The following is a 27,268-nucleotide window of genomic DNA, read 5'->3' on the forward strand; positions in this document are numbered from 1 at the left end:
AAATTTGATACAAGTATATTAAAACCGCTTTGAATTCATAATAACTCCTATATTTCTATCCACAAGGTCTAGGGTATATGTATAATTGTGGGGAGGGGGGTTACATATACATGGTTAAAGAGTTCACCTTTTAACCAGTTAAAACACATCACACGTGTTTTAAAATTTAGTAATTTAGCTTTATTCAGTGACATACATTGAACATCACATCAGAAGATTGGTGTAAGCAAATTTTTGGTTTCATAATAAATGTAATACAAAGCTGATTTGCTAAACATGATCTTTCGATCTGTACTCTGTTCTCTGTAAACATGTATTTCGACCCAGATTTTTAGGAATCGTTATAGATATGCAGCAATTCATATTAGGTGAATTCCTACTAATTGATGCTGACGATAGTAATAAATGTCTCCTCTGTATCTAGACCTCTTTCACTCTTAATAATTCGGGAAATATAGCCCGGCCGAGTTTCGACTCAGATGGCTACTTGTTGATAAAATTGGGTTGATATTAATATCCTGTCCACTTCAATTTTCCTCTTGGTCACCTTTTAACTCACAGTTAATTAAAAACGTTTGTTTCTTATCTTAACAAGATCTAAATGAACAAAAAATCAAGTGATTAATTTCAAATGTTTACTTTCACTCTACCAGAAATGTCTCATGTGAAGTCCCGTTTGAAATTTGGTTTTTTTTTACGATATTTTAATGAATATTTAACCAGTTCACTTGCAAATTAATAGGGTTCGTGCTTTGACTATACTTAAGACGTGTACGAAGTTTGATAAGCATCTGTGCAAGGTTTTTTTTTTTAATCTTGCCCATAAACTGAAGGAGACACACATACAACAGCGATGTTATATCCCCTTTGCAGCAAGTTGTGCGAGGGTATAATTATGCCAAACCTGGGTATCAGTACATGATCTTTAAAAAGTAGACTTATCCAAAAAGTCTGTGGAATCACTAAAATTTGCTGGGGGCTAATTTTCGTGGATTGCTTTAAATTTACAGGTTTGTTGGGACGTAATGTCGTGTATTCCTATATACCAACAAAAGGATATATGACTCTAAAATCCTAACTTATTAATTTGTGGAGAATGTTGATTTGTGAATGAGAGGTACCAACAAATTCCACAAAAATTGAGCCACAGTAGTTTTTTTTTTTTTAAAGAATATTTGGTATTTTAAAAATGTTATAAAACTGAATTGAATAATTTGAAATACGTGACACGGTTTTTTAACGAGTGAAGTTTAAAATAAAATCGATCAAAATACTATCGGGTATTTTTCTTTTCTTGCTTAATCAACTTTTTTATGGTATTTTTGAAAGCCTGTCCATATGGACGGTTCGGACAGGATTGTACTGATGAATGCAACGACACATGTGTGGGCTGCAACAATGTGAATGGTCTGTGTGACAGCGGATGTCAACCAGGCTGGAAGGGAGACTACTGTGATATAGGTAATCTAGCTGATGTGTTTTCTCTGTCGATATGATAAAACCTGATTGAAATTACATATCATTAAGATTTAAAATGTGAACATAAGTTTATTCTATCTGAAGTTACTCAAAATCGTCAATATTCAGATGCTGAATAGAAATATATGCAGACAAAACTTAAATAAATGGAACGTGTTTCATATAGCAACTTTTTGTTCCCTAAAGTTTTTAGATATAATAGATTATGTGTTTGCTTTTTTTTTAGTAAATGTTAGGCAATCGCAACGGTAAAAATAAATTGTATTGATAACTTTATTCACTGATACACCATCACATGAACGCTGAAATCAAATTCACTATAGTATTTACACAATATTCAATGAAATTCATGATTTTTAAAATAATCCATCTAATTTTATTATTGCATTGCGAAACCATAACACGTTTAATTACTGTGGAATTATCAATGTCCGTGCTGGACGAGTGTTCGTGGTTTTCGTAGGCAACCTTTTCATCCCCACAAACGTATATGCAAGTTTAACATTTTTCAAAATTATCCCCCACTTGCAACAAACGAATTTAAGATCCAAGAACCTTAAAATTTTGGATTCCCACGAACATTGACCCCCACGAATAAAAATAATTCCACGGTATTTCTTTTAAAAAATCAAAACATCAAAATCCCCTTTCAACAAAGTCGCCAGTTTAAAATAAAATGTCTCGTGAATGGACGAGATGATGCTGGACTTGTAACAATGAGTGTTTTTGGTGAGTATATGCCTCTTACTTTTTGTTTTGAAATAAAGGAGCAAAAATATTAATAAACATAAGTCTACAAAACAGCACCCACCCCCGAAAAGTTTAAAGATAAAAAAAACAAATTAACAATTACGCAAAGCCTAATTTGAATGACATAATCGTTAGCGATTCGTATTGTACGCGCTTCTTTAAAATGAAGCACGTGAGCTTTTCGAGTTATCTGGTAGGTATTAAACAGACGAGGACATTCGCTGTTCATTTGGTACATGTAAGTAATGCAATTGTTGTTATAAAGCGAAAACGTATACATTCTTAAATTTTGCATGGTGCAGTGTAAAAGATTTGTAACTACTGTAGCATTGAATGTTCAATCGAGTCTGAACAGAAAACATATGCTTTTAATTTTAAAACTTTCTTAAGTTGACATTTTTTTTTAAAGTTTTCAATTCTTAAAACCAATTTCTTTCTCACCGTTTTAAAATTTGTACATATTCTTAATTTTTGTAAGATAATACTGTCAATTATAGTATTTTCTACAACTTGGCAAGTAGAAAATGTTGAATTTGTTCATTATATTGTAAATAACCAAAAAATCCGAAATGCAACATAGACGTTCAATTTCTTTACGTTGTATTGGTGTACTCAATGGGCCATGCTTGCAAAAGAAGAAGTTTATGTCACATCTCTGAGGGAAATCATCAACATTTTAAAGGGAAACAAAGGACATTGGACAATGATGGTAGTAGAAATATTCCCATTCTAATCACTAGATGAAACGAGTAATTCATTTTATTATAAAAGTTCTATTTATGACCATTTTAGAGATTTTTTCAATTCAAACACTTCATTTAATTGTAAAACAGCTATTGGAAAAAAATAAAAGATGCGGGGGAAAAATTACAAAACTTCTTTGACAAATTTCATTATGTTTTGTTATTACCAATCCAATATATTCAAGCACGTTTGCACCACAAAACGAAAATCAAATAAAACTTTCATTTGTGGTATACATTGTGTAAAAGGACATATGTTTATACTTAAAACTTGTTTAAAACATTGAATATCATTTATAAAAAAAATGGTGGATTGAAAGAAAGTTGTTTTGAAATTGAATTTAGTAAAATAAGATGTACAGTGTTTGTATGTTAATGCATGATTCAAAATTACTAGTGAATCAATGAGTCAGGTGGACAGTACTATAACATTACTTAATATTTTAATTAATAATTGTCCATCACATGATAGCATTGTTAATCACCTTATCACTTATCTTTTGCCATTTGAGAGGTTTTTTTTTATTATATCTTTTAGATATAGGAAGGAAAAAGCTGATAAAAAAAGTCAGAATGAACTTTATTTTTCTTCACATACCGGAAAAGATGCATTCGTTTTGGATATCAAGTTCGAAAGACAGCTTTCTTTAATACAATGTATTTCAAATGCTGATTGTTTAAAACTGTAGTTTTTTAAAATCACATTTAAAATGTTTGTAAACGCTTTACATTTTTGTTTCATAATTCTCCGTTTTGTAACACTATATTTCTTTGATTTTATTTCTTTGTGAGAGTTATACATAAGATACCAAGTGATGCACTATTTTGAGAGCCAATTGTGGGCAATCAACGTTAATGTACAAGCATAACTATATTTCTAAATTCTGCTTGATGTTTCTTTCCCTAGTCTGCAATAACGACGTCTTTCTTACATAAATAAAGGCACATGCATTACAGTGATAATGATCATTGTTTGTAACATTTTCCGTTAAACTGAAAACAAATATTTTCAAGTATGCATCTGAGAAAGAAGATAAGATCAGAACTGCAATGTCGAGGTAATTCTATACTAGAATTGTCTGCTCAATATGCTTTCTCGACAGAATGAAACAATTCATCAAATATCATGTTGGCGTACATGCTGGTTACGTCATAAGTAACCAAGATGACAATTTCAGGTACAATCAGAGATTCGATTTTTAGTATACAATCGGACGTGTCTATTAGCCTATATACACCTATTGATCGGTTGCCCGGGTCTGGGAATGCATCTTAATAAAGAGAGGGGCACATTTTTTAAAACTAAGAAACTAATACAGAGTCGACGAAGTTCGTTTTTATGAAATGAAAATATACATATTAAACGCATTTGGGAATTTTTAAATCATCTTTATGCTCTGAATGTATCATTTAATGCATAATAAAAGCCTTACCATAACTTTTCAAATGTGCACAACCCCACGAAAATGAGCCTAACTTGCAAAAACTGTTCCTGTTAACACTGATTACATGTAATATTACAAAAAAGATCAAATAAATTCTTACGGATTTATTCAGAATTTAATTTCTTTAAAACTTTTGTTCAGTAAAGCATTAGATTTTATATTCCTTAACATGTTATTGTAAAAAAAAAAAAACTGTGAAGCTTTGAACTTCGTAACATGTCCTTACATGTAACCACACAGATGTATGAATGTTTTGTCCATCAGTTCCAGTTGGTACTAGAACCAAAAATACATTTTAATTTAAAGGTTTTTAAGATTTTACAAAAATTAATGCGCGCGATCATTTGTCGGAACAAATTATGGTCAATTCAGAGGCAATATTATTTTTGCGGTGTAACCTTTTGTTTGGTGTCTTTTCCTTTGTAGCATTGCCTTTTAAAGGCAAATACTCAGCCAAAAACTACACTAATATATATTCGAGGTAACCTAAACAGTTCAATTCAGTTTAAAAAAAAAACCCGAAACGTAGGCGTAATTCGAATAGTTAAGGTCTTCCGTTGGAAACGGAAGACTTTGTACTGATTCTGATGGTTTTGTAAACCTTAATAACTTTTTGATTTGTCATTCGATTTCATTCAAATTTTCAGGGTGTATTGTAAATTAGATGTAATTCTTAAGTCACAAACAGATGAAAAATCGTAAAAACTGGGTTTGAGTTATTTTCCATTTTAAAACATTTAAGGGGCATTCCTTTCCGGACAAAGGCTCCGAAATGGTCTGTAGCAAATAATTAAAAAGTTAAAAATCTTTTACCCGGTAATATTGCCCCTTTGAATATTGTCCTCTGATTTTTGTATTTTAGTTTTTTCCAATTGTACCACTTGAATTATACAATCATATTATACAATCGAAATCTACATGTATGTTTTAAAAATTGCTAATTTTTACTCATGTTTTTGCTTCGTAACTTTTTAGGTTGAAATATTTTCTAAATGCATATAGAACAAAAGTTGTGCATAAATTAAAGGGCTTTCATTTGAGACCAGAAAAAAAGGGACGGGTCCCTGAAATAAGGGATCTAGGCGCTTGGAAAATCTTCGCTGTATAACTAAAAAACAATACATGCTACGATAATGATGTTGCTGGAAAAGATCTTCTCAATTATCTTATCAATCTAATTGTAATATAGTATTGTTTGGATATTGCGTAATATGAGAGTTAAAGGCTTCACATGAAGACATGCATACCTGCTTTCATTTTGCTTACAAGGAATAGCTCCCTGTGTGTAATTGTATTTTAAAGTCGCAGTCAATACTTTTCTTGTCTAAATATATCCTCAAGTTATCTAAACATGCCTTTATGTTTTACGAGAGGTCTAACTTTTCAATACTCTGCAGTCTGAGAGTTACATTAAAGGGGCATGGTCACGATTTTGATCAAATTTTATTTTCTATTTTTATTTATAATGCTTTAGGAATGCATTTCTAATGATAAATTGAAATTTGAGTGTCATTCGAGTTACAAGAACGATACAGGGCTCACAATTCTTTGTCATGTTAACAAGGTTCATGCCTTGTTTTTGTTTACATAGGTTCAATATACCAGTAAAAAAAATCTTTTCCAAGCTGATTTGTCTATTTTCTTATTCATTTAAAGCATAAATAAACAGTCCCTAACGATAAACATATTCATGTTAGGTCTAAAACTGGAATTGTTACTTCAACTTTCAAAATGTAAACAAAAGTTTTGTTTACATAGCAAAGAATTGTAAGCTCTGTAACTAGATAATAACTCACCGAATGACTCTCAAATTTCGGTTGCCGACTAGAAATACCTTACTAAATCATTGTAAACATTAAAATCAGAAAAATAATGTTTGACCAAAATCGTGACCATGCCCTTTTAATAAATAGAAAATAGGCATAAACTAACTTTCCAAGAGTTCAAATTGATTTATAAAGCCCTGATTGGTCACAAGTAAATGTAGTGTGGAAATGACCTCCTATCAATATCTGTCAGACTCTGACACGTTTAAGGAGAAAAGAAGGGGGGGGGGGGTGGTATGAAGATTGATTGACAATTCTTTCTTGACTTGAAGCTGTAACGGAAGACCTCCGCGTTGCTTGGAACGAAGTCGGCTCTAGTTACATTTTATTACTGTCATTAGATATGAGGCGAGCAATTAACATTGCTGTTGAACAGAAACGTCTTGGAATACCACTTTTCACGCAGAGTGTTAAGCAGCCCGCTAGAAACTTGTACTTTGTATTTTAATATTTGTAGTTAAAGGGTTAAAAAACAGTAAATGGTGTCAGTTAAGTAAAATAATAAATATACACTTTTACTCACCAGATAGTTTATGACCTTATCTAGCTTGACCAATTTTTATCCAAACAAAACCCCCTTAAAACACGCATCCATTACTTTTTGAATTGCTCTTGAGTACACAAGCTCGTACGCACACATATATTACACTATATTTACATCTACAAAGTATTATTCCCTTACGAAAACTTATGGTTACTTCATAGCTCTATAGAAACAGCCAGACTGAAATCTACGTGCCCCGTTCATCGATTGGTCGAAATCTACAACGGCTGAAACTTAAGTAGAAGTTGACAGGTCTGAAATTGACACGCCCTGTTTATCGATTGGTCTAAACCTACAGCGACATACAAAGTATCCCGGACTGCGCGACATAATCATGATGATGCCAGACTCTCAGTCTCACAGGAGACGATTAGGCTGTTCCTTTTAGCTAACCTACTTACGTACATTTACAGTACTTTAGCGAATTTTACTTACTTTTCATAATCAAATTATTGATTTGTTAAAGAGAGATGTTAATGTAAACAATAAAATGCTTTCTTTGATGCTTCATGCGGATTATGAAGGTAGCGATCATTGAAAACAATTTTACATAACCCTCTAGCGCGGGTCATGTGTTTTTTCTGCAATGACGCTACCTTCATATTCCGAATGAATCACCAAAAAAGCATTTTATTGTTTAAGTGATAGCATGATACATGATGGTACATGATACACAACAAAAAGCCGAACACATAATAAAGACGTTCATTCCAAGACTTGTGAATGCTTTAAACAGACGGACGTTGCCAACGATGTAAATAGATGTAGGTAGATAAATCATTCGGAAAAAGGGCAATTTAATGTGTGTTCATACAAGGGCATTTAAATTCATGTTCAATATTAACTCGGAAGTATAAACACTCTTAAATAAAAGCTTTATAAAGAAAAGTGAAAGATACTGCAGATATGCACACCCTTGCCATTTCTCGGAGGTACTCACATGTGTCCGATATGCATTTTACAAATTTTGAAATAAAAACAGATCAGTCTTTCTAATTTTGTTTAACTAAATACATATATTAGCTAAGTATTGAAACATTACAAGACAAACTAGTACTTTCAGCACAAATCGTTATGATGTCCGCTTAACAAACCCTCCTTAACTGCTTTATACTTGTCAATATGTAATTTCTAGTCAAATTATGCTTTAAGTGCAGAAAACCAGCATAGATAGTCACATTTTACACATTTATAATGCTCCATAGGTTTAAATTTTTTTTTGACATTTTGCTTCAATTATAAATAAGTATAATAGTTTGCAACCTTTATAAGAAAATTTTGATTATCTTAATTCTAAAATTCAGCTTTAAGGGAGATTTTTAACCCGCAATAAACATGCTAGCTATCTAAATTGCATATTATGTTTAATTTAAGCACATTTTTTGTTGCCTGCTTTCCCTCTTTAGCGTTTATATAAATTATCTAAGCAATGCTTGTTTCTAATACGAAACCAAATTTCAAAATCATTACAAAAGAATGAAATATATAAATAGACATAAATATCTTGTTTTCTTAGACTTTTTTTTATTAAAGGTACATCATAAATATGAATGTTTTACAAGAGTAATATGATGAATGCTGTGGATGCTGGACAGGTTTACCCACCAGGTGGCGGTTTGTTTGCCGTACGCTGTTACAACACACTGCCCCTCGTCCCAAGTATGGTTTGATTTGAGTCCATCCACAGCGTTTCTAGATTCAAACCTACTATATATATATATATATATATATATATATATATATATATATATATATATATATATATATATATATATATATATATATATATGTGTGTGTGTGTGTGTGTGTGTGTGTGTGTGTGTGTGTGTGTGACTGCCGTCACGAGAAAAGGGCCTTTATCTTTTGACGTCACAATGCTCAGAAAACGACGTCAAAGTAGCGGCATTGTAAACGCAGTTTTTTGATTTTCTGTTTCTATTTTTTTCTGCGTCTGTGTTTGTCTTTTGAATAATTAAAGTTTAGCTTTGTTAAAATACCACGATTAATATTTTTTAAGTCAAATATTACATGCTCATTTAAAAAATTAACATTTAATAAATGAAATATAATCATGCAAAGTCAATATTCACACCTTTCGAACGCGTAATAATGCACACAGGTTGATGCTGAGACATCATAAAAATTCTGTTTTTGCATCTGTTATGAAACTTAAACACCATATTTTACATTTTAGTGTGTGATGAAAATATGCTCTAATTGGGAAATCACTTATTTATAAATCATTGTTAGAAACCAAAGACCCGTCTCGCATAGCGTATAATTGAATTCGAGACTGGTCGTGGATTTCCGATGATGATTTATAAAGTAATCTGAGTAAAATTATACAACTTAAATTTGCAATAGCAATGCATGTATGATTTAATAAAGTAAAAAAAAAACTACACTGCAAACTCGTTCTTGATAAGAGGGATTGAAGGCTGAGACATACCGAATCGATGCAGAGCAATATTGTTCATATCTAACAGTTATCTGTGCAGTAATTACTGTGAAACAATACAAGTCAAATATTTCAAATTATAAGTTTGGAAGTTCACCTCCCAGGAGACGATTCTACACTTTTTAAATTAGTCGGAAGGAACACGATCGAGAAAAGCGGCTATGTCTCAAGATTCTTAGTGACATTTTCATGTAAAGGGCCTTTAATGAAACAACATAAAAGTATATATACCTGTACGAATAAAAATCTTGTTTATTATTTGAGCGCAACATATTTTTTTTTCTTCTGCAATTCAAAAACCCAAATCCACATGTTGTGTGTACTTTTTGAGCTAACGTACATAAAAAAACCCCGAGTCATAACATGCCTGAAAACTCACCACGTTTTCATGGATTTATGGCATTTTATATGATTACATTCATATCAAACCAGTTACGTACATGATTCAAAATTCCTCAAACTAAACAGATTTGTAAACGCAATCATTATACTATATTACATGTACGTTTGATATCAAGTCGATAAAATTGCCGTTTTATAAACCAATTCATGTTTATCGATAAATAAAAACACTAGAAGTGCGACATTTACAAATAATAACATGCATGGCCTACAATTCACCTTCATAGATGATTGTTTCTCATCTTTCCTTTTTTATACAAGGAACAATTTTCGATGATACTGAGGTCAATGTTTATGTGTATTTGTTACAACGTACAGCAATAAAAAAAAAATTCCATAATCGCGATTTTCTTAAAACTTCGGAATACCGTATGCAACTTTATGCACTCTATAAACGTCTATCATTCAATTTGCCATTTTGTTTAAAATTGATAATCACTTGGCCGATATTTGTCGTATTCAATGAGAGAGAGAGAGAGAGAGAGAGAGAGATTTATTCATTTATCGTGTAACATGATAATAAGAAAATTTTAGTCAACATGTAAAAATGTTACTTCTCACTGAATATAAGCTACGTCTATCGGCACTGTACTACCAATTAGTGCAAAAGAATGGGCATATTTAATGCAGAAGTCGTATTGAAATTTACTTACAATCTTGCATTTTGGAAAAAAAGTGAATAATGCGTATATATAATTAATTATTTTAACGATTATGGTTTATAAAAATCGCATCACAAAATACAACGGTATGCGTGAACCTACAAAGCGATTGAATAGAGTGTAGATTCAGCATGTGGGTGGCTTTTGTATTTTGTTGGTCTGTCGTATTTGATATATCTAATTAGGTGTGTACGTGTATAATTAAACAATAAACACAAACAAAAAGTAGCGATCAATACCGAAAAAATTAACGTAACCCGCGTTCTGTAATGTGGCTATCTTTATAGCCGGCATGTATCACCGAAGAAAGCATTTTATTTTTAATATTTACACCTTTCTTTTAGTAAACTAATGAATTGAATTGATCGTAAAAAGTAAGTAAAGGTCATTAAATTATTGTTAATGTACACTAGAACGATAGATGAAAGCTGTAGCCAAAGTGTCTTTAAGTTATATGGTAATTTGAGTTTGGTATCATTGTGATTATATAGTTTGTGCTATCCGTGATTTTTCATAGGTTGCTGAAGATTTCGACCGATCGGTAAACTGCATGGTTAGAACTCGGCCGAGTTGATTTCAGTCCTGTCTGTTTCTATACAGCTGTGAATTACAATCAATATTCGTGAGAAATAGAGGGAATCATACTTAGTGGATGTAAATTTTAATCTATAAATATAAGACGCCATTTTTGTTAAAATCTTTTCTCTCAAATCAAATCAACTGTCCACATTCTTGTAGTTGTAATTACTTTTCAGTGAGACAGTCAAAGCCGATTTTTCCCATAGGTAATTTTATACGAATTCTGTTGATAACGTATAAAAGAGAAGAGAAATCATGACAATAATTTAACACCATAACATCCGAGTTTCAAAAACAGCTATAATTGATTTTAAACTTGCTTCAGAACTATGAAGATAATTAAAAAGTAATGTCAGTAAATATGCAATAAAATTTCCGTGCAAAAGGTTAATTAAAAAGAATAAATGTGTCTCTTTTTGAAAATAAATTCGTGTATGCAATATGCAATTTTACAATGCCCCGAAATTATGGAAACATAGGCATGAAATTCGACCATCTTTATGTTTGTTACATGTTTGCATATTTGCTTCTCAGCAGCTTAAATAACTTTGATGTGTGTAAAGGTTGGGGAGAAGTTTGATATTTATTTTCCTTAGATATCTTTTATCTATCTATAATATTTTCGTAAAGGGGGGGGGGGGGTTATTTCATGAGGAGTCATCAGAAGTGTGCAGAACTTTAACTATATCTGAATATTCAAAATGATCTGATCTCTTTTGTTGAAATTGTAAATCTAGAATTGTAGAAAATTATTAATGAATTCTTCTTCAAACAATTAAAGACCATGAAAGGAAGTATAGAAGAAAAAAAAACTAATACCAAAAAAAAAAATGACGTTCGTGACGTCGTGACGTTTTCGACAAGCTACGTCACATCTTTTACTAAAATTGTCATAAAGTGCTTCAAACACACAAAATTTTGGATATCTTTGTATATTTGTATTCAGAAAGAGTTGACTAATCGGAATTGACAAAAAAGTAAGTTTGTGAAATTTTGACCTTAAGGGCCCTATTCTCGTGACGGCAGTCATATATATATTTGTTACCTCGTTTGCATCTTTTCAAATTAGAACTATTTTTTTACATCATTACAGAAACGTTGAACTTCCAATTTTGAATTTTGTTTATATAGCCTAACTTAATATATCTAATCTGTGTTGCATGTTATTGGACAAAGCGCTTATTTCACCATATGTACAATAACCAAAAAAATAAAAGTCCAAAATTCTGCAAGTAAACTTTTTTGGGCAAAACAACGCCGGTAGGATAACTGTTGTTTCAAACTGTTACGACATAAACTAATATTCTAAATGTTTTTAAATACGAAAAAGAAGAATCTTCAGATGCTGTATATGAGTTGTAAAATGTGTTTATCACTTAATTTTTGACTCAATAGGAATATTACGATAGCATTTTCTTTAAAGCTTATCCTGCTAATTAGATGCATTGAACTTAGAGGAATAACACAAGTAAGAAGTACCAATATAAATTGTGTTATAAATGTACCAATTTCTACATATTTCTTAAAACGTTTTAAAGGTAAAATGCATTCCTATTTGTTTTAGATATATAGGTAATATTTTATATGCCAACGTAGACGAATACCTTAATTGTGGACCATTTGAAATCAACACCCGAAGAACCGTGTGTCAATAATGTTGAAACGTCGCGTTCAAAACTCTCTGTCACTGTTGCATTAGCTAGACAATTGCAATATATAAATAGCACAATACTGATAAAACGATGAAAACAAAAACAATGATGCTATATTACAAATACATTAATTTAACTAGATATAATTTCAAGTGTTTGCTCAACATATGTTTTACTTCCATTAGTTTAAAGGTCAACATACCGGCTACTGTATCACAATTTGTTCCCGAATATCCCTCGGTACATGAACATGTATACTTGTCTTTGCGTGTGCCATCTATACATACTGCGGGATTTTTACAAGGGGAACTACTGCATGCTTTACAAATGAAAAAAAAAAACCAACAATATAATTTATAATTTTTGTAAGAAAATGAGCGGACAAACAAGCATTAAAATATCAGTTTTGCTAATTAAACACATAAGTAACAGTTTGATAGAAAAAATATCAGTCAGAACTTTAATACCATCATTTAGTGCAAGTATCAGACGATCATAAAATGGATTGTAAAAAAATATGCTTACGAGTACAAAATATAAATATATTTATGGTTGTAGGCGCTTTCTGATGTACAAATAATGACTAGGGTGAAGGGCAACAATGAATGTATTAACCCCCGAGGTACGAAATTTTGGCCGACGCAAAGTGCAAAACGTTGCCCAAATATACAGTGAACATTTTTGTTTTTGCTACACAACAAAACAAACAAAAAACCACCAAAAAAAAAAGGATTGGCACTGCCATAACAAGTCTGAATTTGAATCTCAAATATATGTTTATTTCTTTCGAGAAGTGGAGTTGAAGACTGATTAAAAGGATTAGAAATTATGGTAAAAGTAGAACAAATAGCCCTGATTTTCTCAGCTTAACAAATATTATAATTCACAAATACAGTTTAGCAAAAACTCTCATTCGTCGACACCAAAAGGTCAATTGTAATATTCTTATCTAATTGGCTACATAATTATAATCAATGTTCCCTGAAAACACAGTCAACAAATGTTTTTGTTATATGTAGAAAAAAAAGAAGAAGTGAAAAACGGATTGCCTCAATTTTCTCAGCTCTACATAAAATTCACGAATTATATTTTGCGCAAAGTTTGTTTAAAAAATACCGGCAAAATCATAAAGTCACTGTTAATACAGTCAGTTCATGTATATCTTTCATCAATATAAGCTATGTTATGGTATGCGATTTTAATGATCTCCTATTAAATTTTAATGCAATACTATGAGGTTTGTATGCTATGCTATGAGAAATTAAAATGACGAGCTTAATGATTAAAAGATGCTATGCTATGATATTGTATGCTATGAGATTTGAACAAAAACGCATCCATACACAGAAGAATTCCAAACATTTCAAAATAAACTGATAAGAAGCCAACGTTTACCTCTAATCATCAATGGGAACATTTTTTCTTTTGAAAAAAAAAGCAATTAGAATTGAGTTTAAATCGTTCTGTGTGCTATTCTATGTTATTCTATGTTATTGTATGATATGACTTATATAAATCTTTGAGATTGTATGTTATGGTAGAAAAAGAAAAAAATACAAAGATGAACGCAAAGATGCCCGCTTTGATAGCGACCGAAACAAGACCGTCTCTCCCGGGGAAGGGAGTTGTAAGTTGTAATAAGTGAATTTATCAAAATTTACTAACTACCATACATAATGATATTGACACATTTTATCATTGGAATTGCAGAATTATCAATTGAATCTTGTTTTTTTTAAAAGATGTGTAATGTTATCGGATTTTTTTCTCTCCATTTTTAAAGATTTAAAAAAAATGAAATCGTTGCAAATATACCTGATGGCGCTGCAGTCACTGTCAAAGTAAACCCTTCCCCGGGAGAGACGGTCTTGTATCGATCGCTATCAAAGCGGACGATCATTATATTGGTAGGACCTAGGTTTTGCTTGGTGAATGTTGCACCACCCGAGTTTCAAGAAATTATGTGAACAATTTCATTTATTTTATGTAAAATTATGGTTGTATTGAATACATTCACATTGAAACGTACTTTTAATCGATTTAATTTTTTTTCATAGTTCTTTCCCAAAAGTGTTCTATAACAGTGTAGCGCAGTAGCAGTGGCTTTTACTACGAATACGATTAGAGTAATTTGGGGGTTCTCGACAATCAGAGAATATCTCTTGCTTGTCGGAGATTAACGGAGACAGCCAAGCGTCTGGTTGAACGAAGCTAGAGTTCAATATTGCTTGGGTTCATACAATTTTTCAGAAATATTTCGATTACTGATACCTACGTTGATGGAATTAATAGTATCTTTAAATATTACACGACATGATTCATATGGGGTTTTCTCAAAACTTTTTGGAAGAGTCCAAGCATTCACATTATAAAAAAAATGCGTAAATCAAATACATATAAGAAACCTCTTGCCATGCAAAAGAACACTATCGTTTATTCTAAAATAAATAATAATCGATAAAATCAACTCCTGTCAGTACTTCAGTGGTTTGATTTAGAGGGCCTCGGTCATTGCATTACAGTTTTTTCATTTAAACTCGATAATTATCTTATATTCATTGATTTTTTTTTTTTATTTGAAAATAACGTTTTGATTCTGAAAATGAATATTACGTACAGCTTTCCTTTGGCTCCAGGGAGATAATCCCTTATTTCTATGTAATGATAGCAGTTGTTTTCAATACTTGTCGGAAGTCCTACGCTATTAATGTAGACTTGGATCTTTGTCTTTGCAGGACCCTGTTTTAAACGAAAATTATAAAGTTCAGTTTTTTTTTGAAGATAAGATTCATGTAAATCCTATTGGCTTTTTGTGAGTCTATTTCAAAACTTTAATTTTTGTTGTTTTTTTTTGGTTTTTTTTTTCCTTTTTTTTCCTTTTTTTTCTTTATTTTTGGTAGAGGGACAAAGATCACTGTCATAAATTATTCAGACAATCTCTTATTACAATGTGCTGGCTTCTCTTGTCCAAAGTGAAAGACAGCAAAGACCTCTAGGGAAGAATTTCGCAAATGCGTGGTTATTTCCTTCTGACCTTTGGTGTACAGATAATGTAAAGTTAACCAACAAGTAACACATTAAATGAATAAGGGAAATGCTTCTTTCGAGTAAACGAGAACAATAGTCAAATAAAGCATACGATTCACCTTAATTAACCATGTACAGGTCAGGCCTGTCTTGTATCCAAGCATGTCAATCAACACTGATTCGCTGGAAAGCAATCGGATTGTCCCTCCGCATCCTAAATTAGAACAAAATTTGATATCATTGTGGTTTTCTGGAGGGCAAAAATATATTCCCAGTATGACTCAGCAGTTATTGAGCATAGGAATAATAAGATATCATCCCTGACATTACGAGAAGTTTTATTCGAACATGTAATATCACTAAATATACATCTTACGATAAAATTTTGATTAACTAGACTAACCAACACTGGTATTTACTTGTCTGCAGTTTGGTCCGATTAATCCATCAACACACTCACAGCTACACACACCACGCACCTGTTTCACAAAGCCTTCGTTCTGACAAACTGGGGGATTAACACAGTCATCTGAATAATAAGCAACGATCAAAGGTACGTTCAGTAGCTCCACATGCCCTATATTTTTTCTGTTCTATTCAATAACTTCTCAGAATGTTTTATTTAACATTAAACATAAGTGAAATATTTATTGTAAGTTTACCTAGCTACTTTCATAAGAGATATAAGGTTTAAAAGCACAGTTTTGCTTTTAGGGCACATGATGAATCTTTTAGTCAACATTCAAATGACTTAATGAAATAATTATATACTATTTTATAAATAGTGCCTGTTTGGGAGGGTAATAGTTGAAATTGACACCCCGAGAAAACCATTTTCCATCGACGAGAAGCGGAGGTTGACAATGGTTTTCGAGGGGTGTCGATTTCAACTGTTATCCTCCCAAACAGGCACTATTCATTTTATTACACTGAATGTCAATTTTAACGAAAACTTAAATTCTTTTCTAGAGGAATGACTTGAATTCTACTGCGAACCGTACGCGGATCATTTACGTGCATGTAACAATTCCTTATGTTACCCGTTGCTCGGTGTGCTGCTAATGCTGAGGGTAATAGAACGGATTATCAACTGCGTCTAAACCAATCATATTTCAGTTTTTCACATGAAAGTATAATAAAAGAAAATATTAAAGAAAAACCGTACCAGCGCATTTATAAAATGCATTTAGCTCCGCTTTATCGTAAAACGAGAGATCGGTGTGCCCTTCTAGCAAATATTCCAAGTCAGGATCATTAAGAGTAAACTCTTTTCTCCAACCAATCTACAATTTAGGGAAACAAATGACGTATAATTCAATTTTAACAATTGTATGTGGTCTTTCTTAGAAATATATCTGATTATTTAATTGTTGAAACACCATTTTTAGATATAACCAGCACGCGTTGTTATGGAAGTGTTCTCATGTCTTTACACAAATGAAAGACACTCAATCACATCGCTCGGCTATCAATCGCTTCATCATTGAATGTGTGAAGGAAATCATGCTATAATCGTTGTTAAGCGGGCGGTGTCTGTATAGCAGCTTGTTTCGGTTTAATCAAACTTTTAATGGCGAAGCAGAAATAGCTGGAAACTCCGATAGATTGGTGTGGTCGATCAAACCCACCGTTGGTTTTTCAATCGAATTTGAGAAGCCGGTGCGCAACGCGTTTTTTTAAGTTTCCTGCATCACGGTTTCTGCAAACTTTGCTCATCTGATTTACGTGACGTCTTCATATTCCTTTCTCAACTGTTTTGGTTTTATGAGGTCAGTGGTCTCAAACAAGATTTGAAACATGAATTCGTCGGTCATACCTAACCATTAGGGATTGGTCAACGGTAAAAAGTGTACATTACGAACCTCTAAGCCTCGACAGATTCATGTCAACCAGTTGCTTTATGCATGGTTAGTAGAATCATATTGATCACATTTATAAGGAAAACAAACTTGCACTGAGATTGATTTTAAAAATGCAATTGAAATCAGACTATCCATCATAAAAAAAAAAATTGGCAATTATTAGTTTTTCCATACTTGGAAATTTAAACGCAAGTTCCAGTCTCAAATAAATATATAAAGGATTTATAAACTTAATTTCAAAAGTTGGACCCATCTGACTGAGGAAGCTGCTTTTGGTCATATCTTGATCTTAGTCGTAGCGCATATGCAAAAATCGCACAAATAGATTTAAGCATATACATGTAACAGTTACATGTTTCATTGGGCCAATATGAATAAAATAGTATTTTCTATTATTCAAATATTATGCCGATGGCTGTATTGTATTCATTGTACATACACCAAATCAAATCAGTGGTATTCTGTGGTTTCATCAATATTCTTTGAAATCCAATTTTCGTTGATTTCTTTGTTAAGCTGATCCATGGAATTCAATGTACATTAAAATGAAACTATTATTAAATCTGGTATTGATAGGAGCCAGGAATTTACGTACCCTTGAAACTGTGATATTCATTTCATCCACGAAAATTGAAACCCTTGAATATAAGTGAAACCACAATATTTAATTTGTTTTAAACAGCGTATCACCTCTTGTTTTTAGTTTATACCTCGTAATGGAGGATGGAGCCGATGTTATATTCTCTAGCATTGGACGTATCATAACCGAAGTAGTTGTGTTGCTTGTCCCTGGGAATGTTAGCCCAATCAATAGTAATGGCTTTATGTCGATCACTACCTCTTGACTGTTCATGGACGGCCCCGGCAACGTGCATCATTTCGTGTAGAGCGCCGTCCACCTAAAATTAGTTATAAGTTATATTAAATTGCTCAACATGTCAGACAAACATGCATCCTGTTATGTTGCAGGTTAAAATTTTCTGATTTTAAATAATTTTTTGAAAGCCGTTTTTTTTAAAATCACTAATATTTTATTTATTTTTAAAAAGTTTCATAATTTGTCTAAAATAATTAAATCTTAAGCAATATAGATCACTGAATCAAAAAATTCTCCGAAATGGAGATCCTGAAAATGTTACTGATCTAAAAGTATTTCTGATAAACAGCACTGGTTAAACCACATTCAGTTTACAATACCAATGCATTATGCATAGTTTAGGTGAAAAAAAAAATAATAATAAAAAAAGGTGAATTGGAGTTGCTGTAATTGTTTCTACAAATACCTCTCTTTGTTATTTGACCAACGTGCTTTCAACTGAGTACAGTAGCAATATATACTTACCCTCGTACAGCCAATTTCTCCAAGAAACAGCTCATGAACCTGTGTTTTCCGAAACCCAAAATGTGTCGCGCACCTGTGGAAAAGGAAACAACAGCAACGATAACAAACAGCATCAACAATAACATAGATTTACAACAAACAGATTTTTTTTTCTTATTAAAAAAAGATGGAAAAATGAGGAACTAACTAAACATATGCAACTTTTGATAACCCCTGTCTTTTACGTTTATAATCGTTTAACTTTGTAACAATGTTATAAAACACATCATTTATCCGCCTTGTGTGTATATTTACTTTTCACATATGTTGGCATGTAAATTGTGTAGAAAGCCGCTGCAGTCATTGCACCAAAAGACGGATAATATACATATCAATTAAAATTACGAGTTTTATTATGACGTTACTTAGTTAAATCCTCTGAAATGCAAAGCATTTAATCATTCATTTTTTGTAAGAGATAACTGCAGCGGTGTGCACTTAGATTTATAACGATCTAGCTAACGCGCGATACTCAATTTGTCGTCAAACAACGCTGCAGTAAGGGCACTATATCTTTCCAAAAAAACATAATTATTTAACGCTTAAATAATTTCAAAAACCTTTCCACACACTTTACATACAAAAGAAGTGTGTAAAAAATTTAAAGTTTACATAATTGTTTACACCTGGAATGTATATAGTATCCAAGAAAAAAACCCAGCCTTTACTGGTCTATAGAATTGAGAATGTCTAAGTCAATTTTTCCTTAATAAAACATTATACATATGTAAGTCAAAACCGTTGTTGTACCTTTATGTGATCAACTTACAAGAGCTTGCGACTTCCAATTATTTCTACATAATTAGGTTGATTTGTATATGGAACCCATTGAACGCAGCCTGCCCTGTTAAAAAGATTGACCGCTGCCGCCATAACATTATTGATCTTGTTTTCTGAAGAAAATTCATTTATAATAAAAAATGAAGAAAAGCGACGAAGTCAAACAATAAAACAGCCAACCCAAGAAAAAAAAACCCATAAACAAACTAAACGAACAAGTACATTTATCAAGACAAAAAAGGAAAAACAATAAAGTTAAATTTTTCTAAGGGACTAAACATATTTGGCAAAAATATTATTCAATCTTTAGAGCCAAAAAGCCTGATTAAACAGTACTAACGTTTACTCAGTATATATCGTATTTTTTCTGATCAAAATGCTTAAATGTACTTTTTTGAGAAAAATAAGTTCAATGCAAAACAATACGTCATTGTTTATTAATAGCTGAGGTAAATGAATACAAAAATAATTTAAAAATAGAATTGTGATACAATTGTTCCTTAAACATACTGTTAATATAAGTTCCATAATTAATTTTAAATGGGATAATTCTGTTTGGCCACAAGTCATCCGCAAAAAACGTTCTTTTTCCTCGATTGGGTTTTCTATGAGCATTCTGTAAAAAAAATGTCAGGTTTGTGAATCTAATAATATTTTGAGTAGTATGCACATTATATTGAGACATTGACAAATATAACTTTGGTTGACTGGGCTACCTTAACTCGGTCAGAACAAGAGGTGGTTGCAGGATGAATGGTTTTGAATTATCACTGACAAGTTATAACACGGAAAACATTATCAGATTAAATTTTGTACAACATAAACAAAAATGAACACTCATTCAAGTTTAGTTTAATGTGCTATCATTGTATCATATTGTTGAATACTTGTAGTTGCTTGCGTTCTTTTGGCTCAGTAAGTATGATAGTCAGGATATGTTTCAATTTGAATAATGCGTTAATAATAGGTTAAGTAAACTTACAGGCTTATCATTCCAAGGTAGATGGTGTTCATAATTTTCAGCTCTCATAATTGTTTTTGCCTGATTATTGATATTCTTAGGCTATTTGGAAAAGAAAAACAACATTGATAAAATAAAAGAAATACAATTAAAACGGTTTCCATGGTAACTAATCAGCCTATCAATAAGCATGTTATCGATAGAATACATTGTTAAACTATATGATAAAAAAAATGTGTATTACATATACATGGAATATGTGTTTGTTAGCATCAGTATCTTATGTATTTTTTTTTAATCAAAACGATTTGTATCAAAGTTCTGCTTTTAACTTGTATATGACATAATGTAAATCTGTTATGGGTGTTGTTGTCAAAAGTAAATCAATTATTAAAACAGATAGATAGATAGATAGATAGATAGATAGATAGATAGATAGATAGATAGATAGATAGATAGATAGATAGATAGATAGATAGATAGATAGATACAATTTAAAATGATTTAGAAAAATGCCTTTGTTTGCCGAAACACAACCATCATATCTGAATATTCATCTTCAGTTGAATTCTCGTCAAGAAAAGCTAACAAAAAGAGGCTCATTCGTCACACTGCTCACCATAACAACATTTTCTAAATTTCTTTTAATTTAGAATGTACATCTATTCTAAACTATTGTAAAATTCACAAAAAATAACAAGTCGTCTAAATCTAAAAAAAACAAAACGTTACATCAATATACAAACAAGAGGCCAATGGGGCCACATCACTCACCTGAGCAACAATGGGCGTTCAAAAGATATTGTGCCATACGGTCCATCGGTAGAATAACAAAAAATAAATATTGTAAAGTATTCGAATTTTACACTTATTTTTGACATTGTACCTTCATGAAATACTATTTTTTACCAGAATAAGAAAATCCTACGCAATATATAAAACTAAACAATTGGTAGGGGTACACTGTTAAGTTGTTAACTTCCAATTCCCTATATTTTCGTTCTGCCCCCCTCCCCCCCGCACTTTGTAAAGCGATAAAAATATATGAGAGCTTATAGGTACATTTTTTTCATCAACTACTTACTAGTTATTGTATTTTTAAAAAAATATATAATAGTTGTTTTTTACTTAAAAAATCCTACATGTATAGATGTGAAGAAGAAAATTGTACCTCAATGTGCTCAATTCCTCAAATTAAAAACATTCAAAAATTTTATTTGTCTTCTCCATTATAATTGAATGACTGTTATTTACTTCGCGTACAAACCAGGATAATTTTCCGCTGTGATATTTTCTTAGGAATAGCGATAATTACTTTATCCCCGCAACAGAAATGTGTCAGAACTATAGAAAATGATTTAAAGATGTCGTTTTTATTTACTCGTGTCTGAAAAACTATCGAAAGTGATGTAGATTTCACATTATTCGTTGTATAAAGAGGGGCCCCAGAGAGTAGGTATATATAGAATATCATTCTTTTTTTTGTTTGTACAAGTATTTAACAAACTCTAATTCATATAGAATTTCTAATGTTCAACCAACATTTCAGCGTCAATCGTAGAATAATAAGCAAGATACAGAGCTCACAGTTCGTCTAGGTTTGAGTCATATTTTGTTCACATGAGTTTATTACATTCAGCTTAAGATTTTTAACTTGGTATTTCCTATTCAGCATTTAAAATGGAAAAAAAAGAATGGCCTAAGATTTTCTTTCTGTATCTTGCTTATAATTCGAAGCTTAACACTCAAATATGGTTAGTAAATAGAAATTGTAAACAATTAAACACAAGAAACATGCACTATAAAAAATAAAGAGCACAATTTATTTTTTCGAAATGAATCATAGATATACATGTATATACCTACATATTTCCGTCAACGATATCAAACTGACTATTTAAACTGAATAAACCCTAGAAAATGCCGAGCGTCTCAACAAAACCTATTGCATTAATCTACCATTACGCAAAAAGTTAATGCTGAATTACCTATAGAATGAATTGTATTCAGTACTTTTTTGATACATCAGATTTTGCTTAATTTGTGCAGGTAAACAGTTAACTGTTTGATTTACCGAAGTCTCTGATTGATTTGATACGTAAAAATCACGAAATACAGACGATAGTTCCCAGGTTACAAAGCATAGATAATGAAAACGAAACGATAATCAAAACAAGCTAACACCAACGTCATGTGTGAAAACTGTCAACGCATTGAACTATTTAGCCTCAATTTACTTCACAAAATCGGCACCAATATATTTTGCATGTTTCAAAAATTTCCCTTCATACGCGAACTGTTGCACAACAAGCAAATTCATCATAGTCAGATCGACCCTTTTTCGTATAATGACTGCTTTAAACAGAGAACCTCGTTTTAGAAGTATGGAATACGAGTCTTGGTAAAATGGGTATGCAAACCCGGGCCGTGGCAAAATAAAAGCCGGGGCAAATCGGCAATCGTCAATTCCAGATACGCATTATTTTGCAGCAATATTTACAGCATATACAAATATACTGGTCCATCAAATATCCTGAAATTTTAATGAGATTGGCAAATTAATAACTGCCAGTCTTTTGTTTTGCCCAGGCCATATCTTGCCTACCCGTTTTACCGTATGCCGAAACCGAAGCTATTAAACTGATTGAAACACGCCTTTCCTTTATAATTATTTTCGTAATAACTCAGATTTGAAACAGAATTAACACTTAATTTTTGCAATTTATATTCCCCTTCCGATAAGGATAATTTATGCTAAACTACGTTGAATTGAACTCAGTAGCTCTTGAGAAGAAGATTTTTAAAAATGCACCCCCTTTTTCTACAGTTTCAAGGTTTTCTCCGCTTTGAATACAGATCAGACTTTTATTTCTGCAATTTATATTCGCCCTCCCATAAGGATGCTTTGTGCCAAATTTGGTTGAAATTGGATAAGCGGTTTTTAAGAAAAAGTTCAAAATGCAAAAAGTTTACAGACGGACAGACGGACGGAGAGACGGACGATATGATAAAAATCATGCGGATTGTATTTCCTGTGATAAATATTTATATACATCTAATTTGTTTGTCAAACTTTGAACACATTCTGGAGTACCAGTTTTTGCTCGGGCTCACGGCTCTAACAATAAAGCTTCTAAACTATGACGCTGTTTGAATTGTAATATTTTACTTTTTAGAAAACTATATATCTTTTCACAAAAGAAATGATTAAATCTATGAACCCATCTCTGGGGCAAGTACATTGTTATAATCAAATGGTCACTGTTTAAACTAATTACACAATTCACAAGATATATAGGTGCTGCTGTTCATATTTCCATTTTAGACACCAACCTCGAGTTCAATCTTTTTTATCACTTTGCAACACTGATAAAGCTACTATGAATTTGTTTACTTCTCTAGAACAGCCATGTCAAATTAGGCCAAACTTGATACAAAGTATTTTGATAAAAAAGGGGTTTCAAAATTGTTAAATCTAAGGAAAATATCCTATCTGAAAGAAACTACACAACCCTGTTCTAGAGAAGTAAGCAAAGTAAAACGTGTACAGACAGACGGTCAGACTCACAGAAGAACAGACTGACGACAAACCATTGGTGTTCAGAAAGGCTCAACTGAACCTTGGGTTGAGTTTTGTTTGCAAGTAATATTAATATATTTTTTTTGGAGTGGGATGTCGTAAAAATGACTTGTTTATGACGTCATCGATTGTTTTAATTAGCGTTGAAAGTAAAAGAAGCACACGAAAATTAGAAACAACTTGCTCTGGTTAATTACCTTATCAAGTTCATTTGGTTTCAACATGTTTTTCATTACGTTACCAATCTCAACTGCTTCATGACGGAAAAATTTGTGAGACACATTCTGACTTGTGACAAGATTAAATAATATGCAAATAACAAATTTATCAAAAACACTAATTGTACGAATTTTAAAATTCTTAATAAAGGTTTCAGAAAAAAGTTTTATCCTTCAGATGTCTTGCCGTGTTCAATAAGTTACTTTTTAATCGACAATCTTTTGAGTGACTTTTTTTTTAATACAATTCACTATAGCAATGGCATGGGTGTCTTTGGAACTGTTTGACAAGAATTTCTTCACTTTCCAATTAGAATGAATACGTCTATCTCACTCCTTATAAGGCAATCGCCAGTTTCTAAGGAAAATTAATAGACTGCAGAACGTGTAGAATTTTCTACAAGCTGTTTTCTTTCTAAAAGTTCGACTCGTTCATTGATTGCCCATTTCTCATGATTTTTCAGTATTTACGATCCCCCAGCTTATTTCCTGCAAAATATTGACATTCCGTATTGTGTGCAGATTGCAACATCACATGTCAGGAACTAACCAATGTAGAATATTTACAAATATACATGTTTTTTTCTAGTAATATTAAACTGACGAGAAGTTCCATTTCTAATAACAATAATGAATCTGGCTTGGAAACTATACTTTTTTGCATTTATTAACCTGACACTTGCATTAAATACTAAACAAAGCCAGTCTGAATATATAATTGTTAAACGTATATGACTTTGATTTTATTTATCTTTTGTGTTCCTAATCCATTCTTTTTTTATAAATATCTTAGGACTGATTTTTCCATCGGGCGTAGAAAAAGAAAGATGTGACAAACTCTGTCAGTTAGTGATATGCGAGACAGTGCTAACAAAGTTATAAAGAGGGCATTTGTTCTGCACTGCAGTGTGGACATTGGTGTTTTAGGCGTTGAATAATTCGGCATCTAACGCTAAAAACATGACATGTAAAACCGGCTACTTTGAAACAATGTACGACATACGGGATTATCTGAGTATCTGTCTCTACGTTTGACGCTTTAAAAGCAAACACGTTAAACTAACATATCATCATTTGCAATGGAAAAAAGGCTCATGATTCAATTTACTATATATTAAATCAACATATCGTATACATTTTATATGATTATCATGCACAATACATTTTTGTCAACCCTTTGAATTGTACTTTTCTCAACATTACTAGGGACATTTTATATCTCGTATAAGAAATCAAGCTGCCCTTGTCTTTGTTTATGAATTAACAAAACTCTTGTTACTTTTACCATATGTATTTGGCCGAGTTTTGCTGAGAAAAAGTAAGGTAAGCAATGCTTGCCCTGAGAAATAGTAAAGAACGTTTTCATGCTAGACTACGTCAGTGTCAATTTACAAGGTACCCTCACAACTAAGTTTGCTATTGAATGTTCGAACCTCTTTCAAGCCAAAAGCATCTGCTTCGAAACTTTTGTGGAGAAAAAAAATCCACTCTCTTAGAGGCGTTAGGTTCATTTCATTTAGGTGTCCAAGTAGCGTAGTGGACAATGCACTCGCTTGTCACCGCTGCGACCCGAGTTCGATCCCCGTGATCGACAGTGGTGGTATGTGATAGGGTATGGCGGTCGCCCGCTTGGACACGTCGGTTCTCTGCGGGTACTCCAGCTTCTTCGTACACCAATGACCCCCTGGCGCTAACATTCGTGCCAACGAGAGATATTAATATAAGTTGTAGAACTTGCTTATCAATCGTTGTAAAATAAATAAAGTTCAGTTTTAGTTTATTTCATTTAATGATGTCACTTATTTACTTAGGCCTGTTGTTCCGTGAGGAACAAAGGACATCAACAACAGTCCTCCAACGAACATGGTTCGTGGTTGTTTTGGCGGCTCTGTTTCAGGTCATATCTAATGCCTGTAGCTCTGCCTCTGCATCCCGCCTCCAGGAGTTTCTTGGACGTCCCCTTTTCCTCTTGCCCTGTGGGTTCCAGGTATGGGCTTGGCGTGTAATGCTGGATGGTGGTTTCCTCAAGGTGTGTCCTATCCAGCCCCACTTCCGACGTCCTTTTTGCATTTTCATTGCTTCATGTCCTGGTTTCCTCCACAGGCCTTTATTTGAGATCCTCTCAGGTCATATGATGTTAAAGATGCGGCTGAGACAGGTGTTGTAGAAGGTTTGGATCCTCTGCAGGGATGCTTTTGTTGTCCTCCAGGTCTTTGCTCTATATAGTAAGATGGACTTAATGTTGGAGTTAAGGATCGACAGCTGAGTGGTAATTCGGATATTCTTAGAGGACTATATGTTTTTAAGCATGGAAAATGCCGTCCATGCTTTGACAATTCTTGACTTGATGTCAGAGTCTGTGCCACCCAGACTGTCAACCACACTCCCAGGGTAGATAAAGGACTCGATGTCTTTGATGGACTTATCATCAACTGTAAATGGTATCTGGGCAGTGGTGTTAATCCTGTTTTTTACAAGTTGATCTTTAGTCCATTTCCTATTATCATTCCTGATGCTTTTCTGTACTTTTTTGTTTGTGTGTATTCCTCCTGAGCTTTTGCTTTTGCTGCCCTTGTCCGGCTGTTGTTCAGTGCTGCTTTCTTTTCGTTCCTCACCTTTAACTTCTTCATTTTGTCTGCAGATACCTAATCTTTGTGCTGAGTCTTTTTTCTTCCAAGGACTTCTTCACATATGCAACACCACATCTCGCTGATATTCTCCCAATGAGTTGCGATGTTGGTATCAGTGCTTTCTAGCGGAGTTGTAATGGTTTGAATCTGTCAGACAGGCTGAAGTGAAAAGCTGTCCTCACTTCCTTGGTCTTGAGGAGGAAGACATTGTACTTTTTCATCTTATTTATTGTGTTATTGAGCTTCTTGAGGCGGATTCTAACTTCTATCATCAGTAGATGGGGTGTCT

General features: G+C 32.6%; 1 pseudogene; it reads right to left on the minus strand.

Moving 5' to 3' along the window:
- Nucleotides 1-12,468: 12,468 nt before the first annotated feature.
- On the minus strand, nt 12,469-26,979 carry LOC128173984 (zinc metalloproteinase dpy-31-like; annotated as a pseudogene).
- Between the last annotated feature and the right edge of the window lie 289 nt (nt 26,980-27,268).

Source organism: Crassostrea angulata, chromosome 2 (assembly GCF_025612915.1).
Source record: "Crassostrea angulata isolate pt1a10 chromosome 2, ASM2561291v2, whole genome shotgun sequence".
Taxonomy (NCBI): domain Eukaryota; kingdom Metazoa; phylum Mollusca; class Bivalvia; order Ostreida; family Ostreidae; genus Magallana; species Magallana angulata.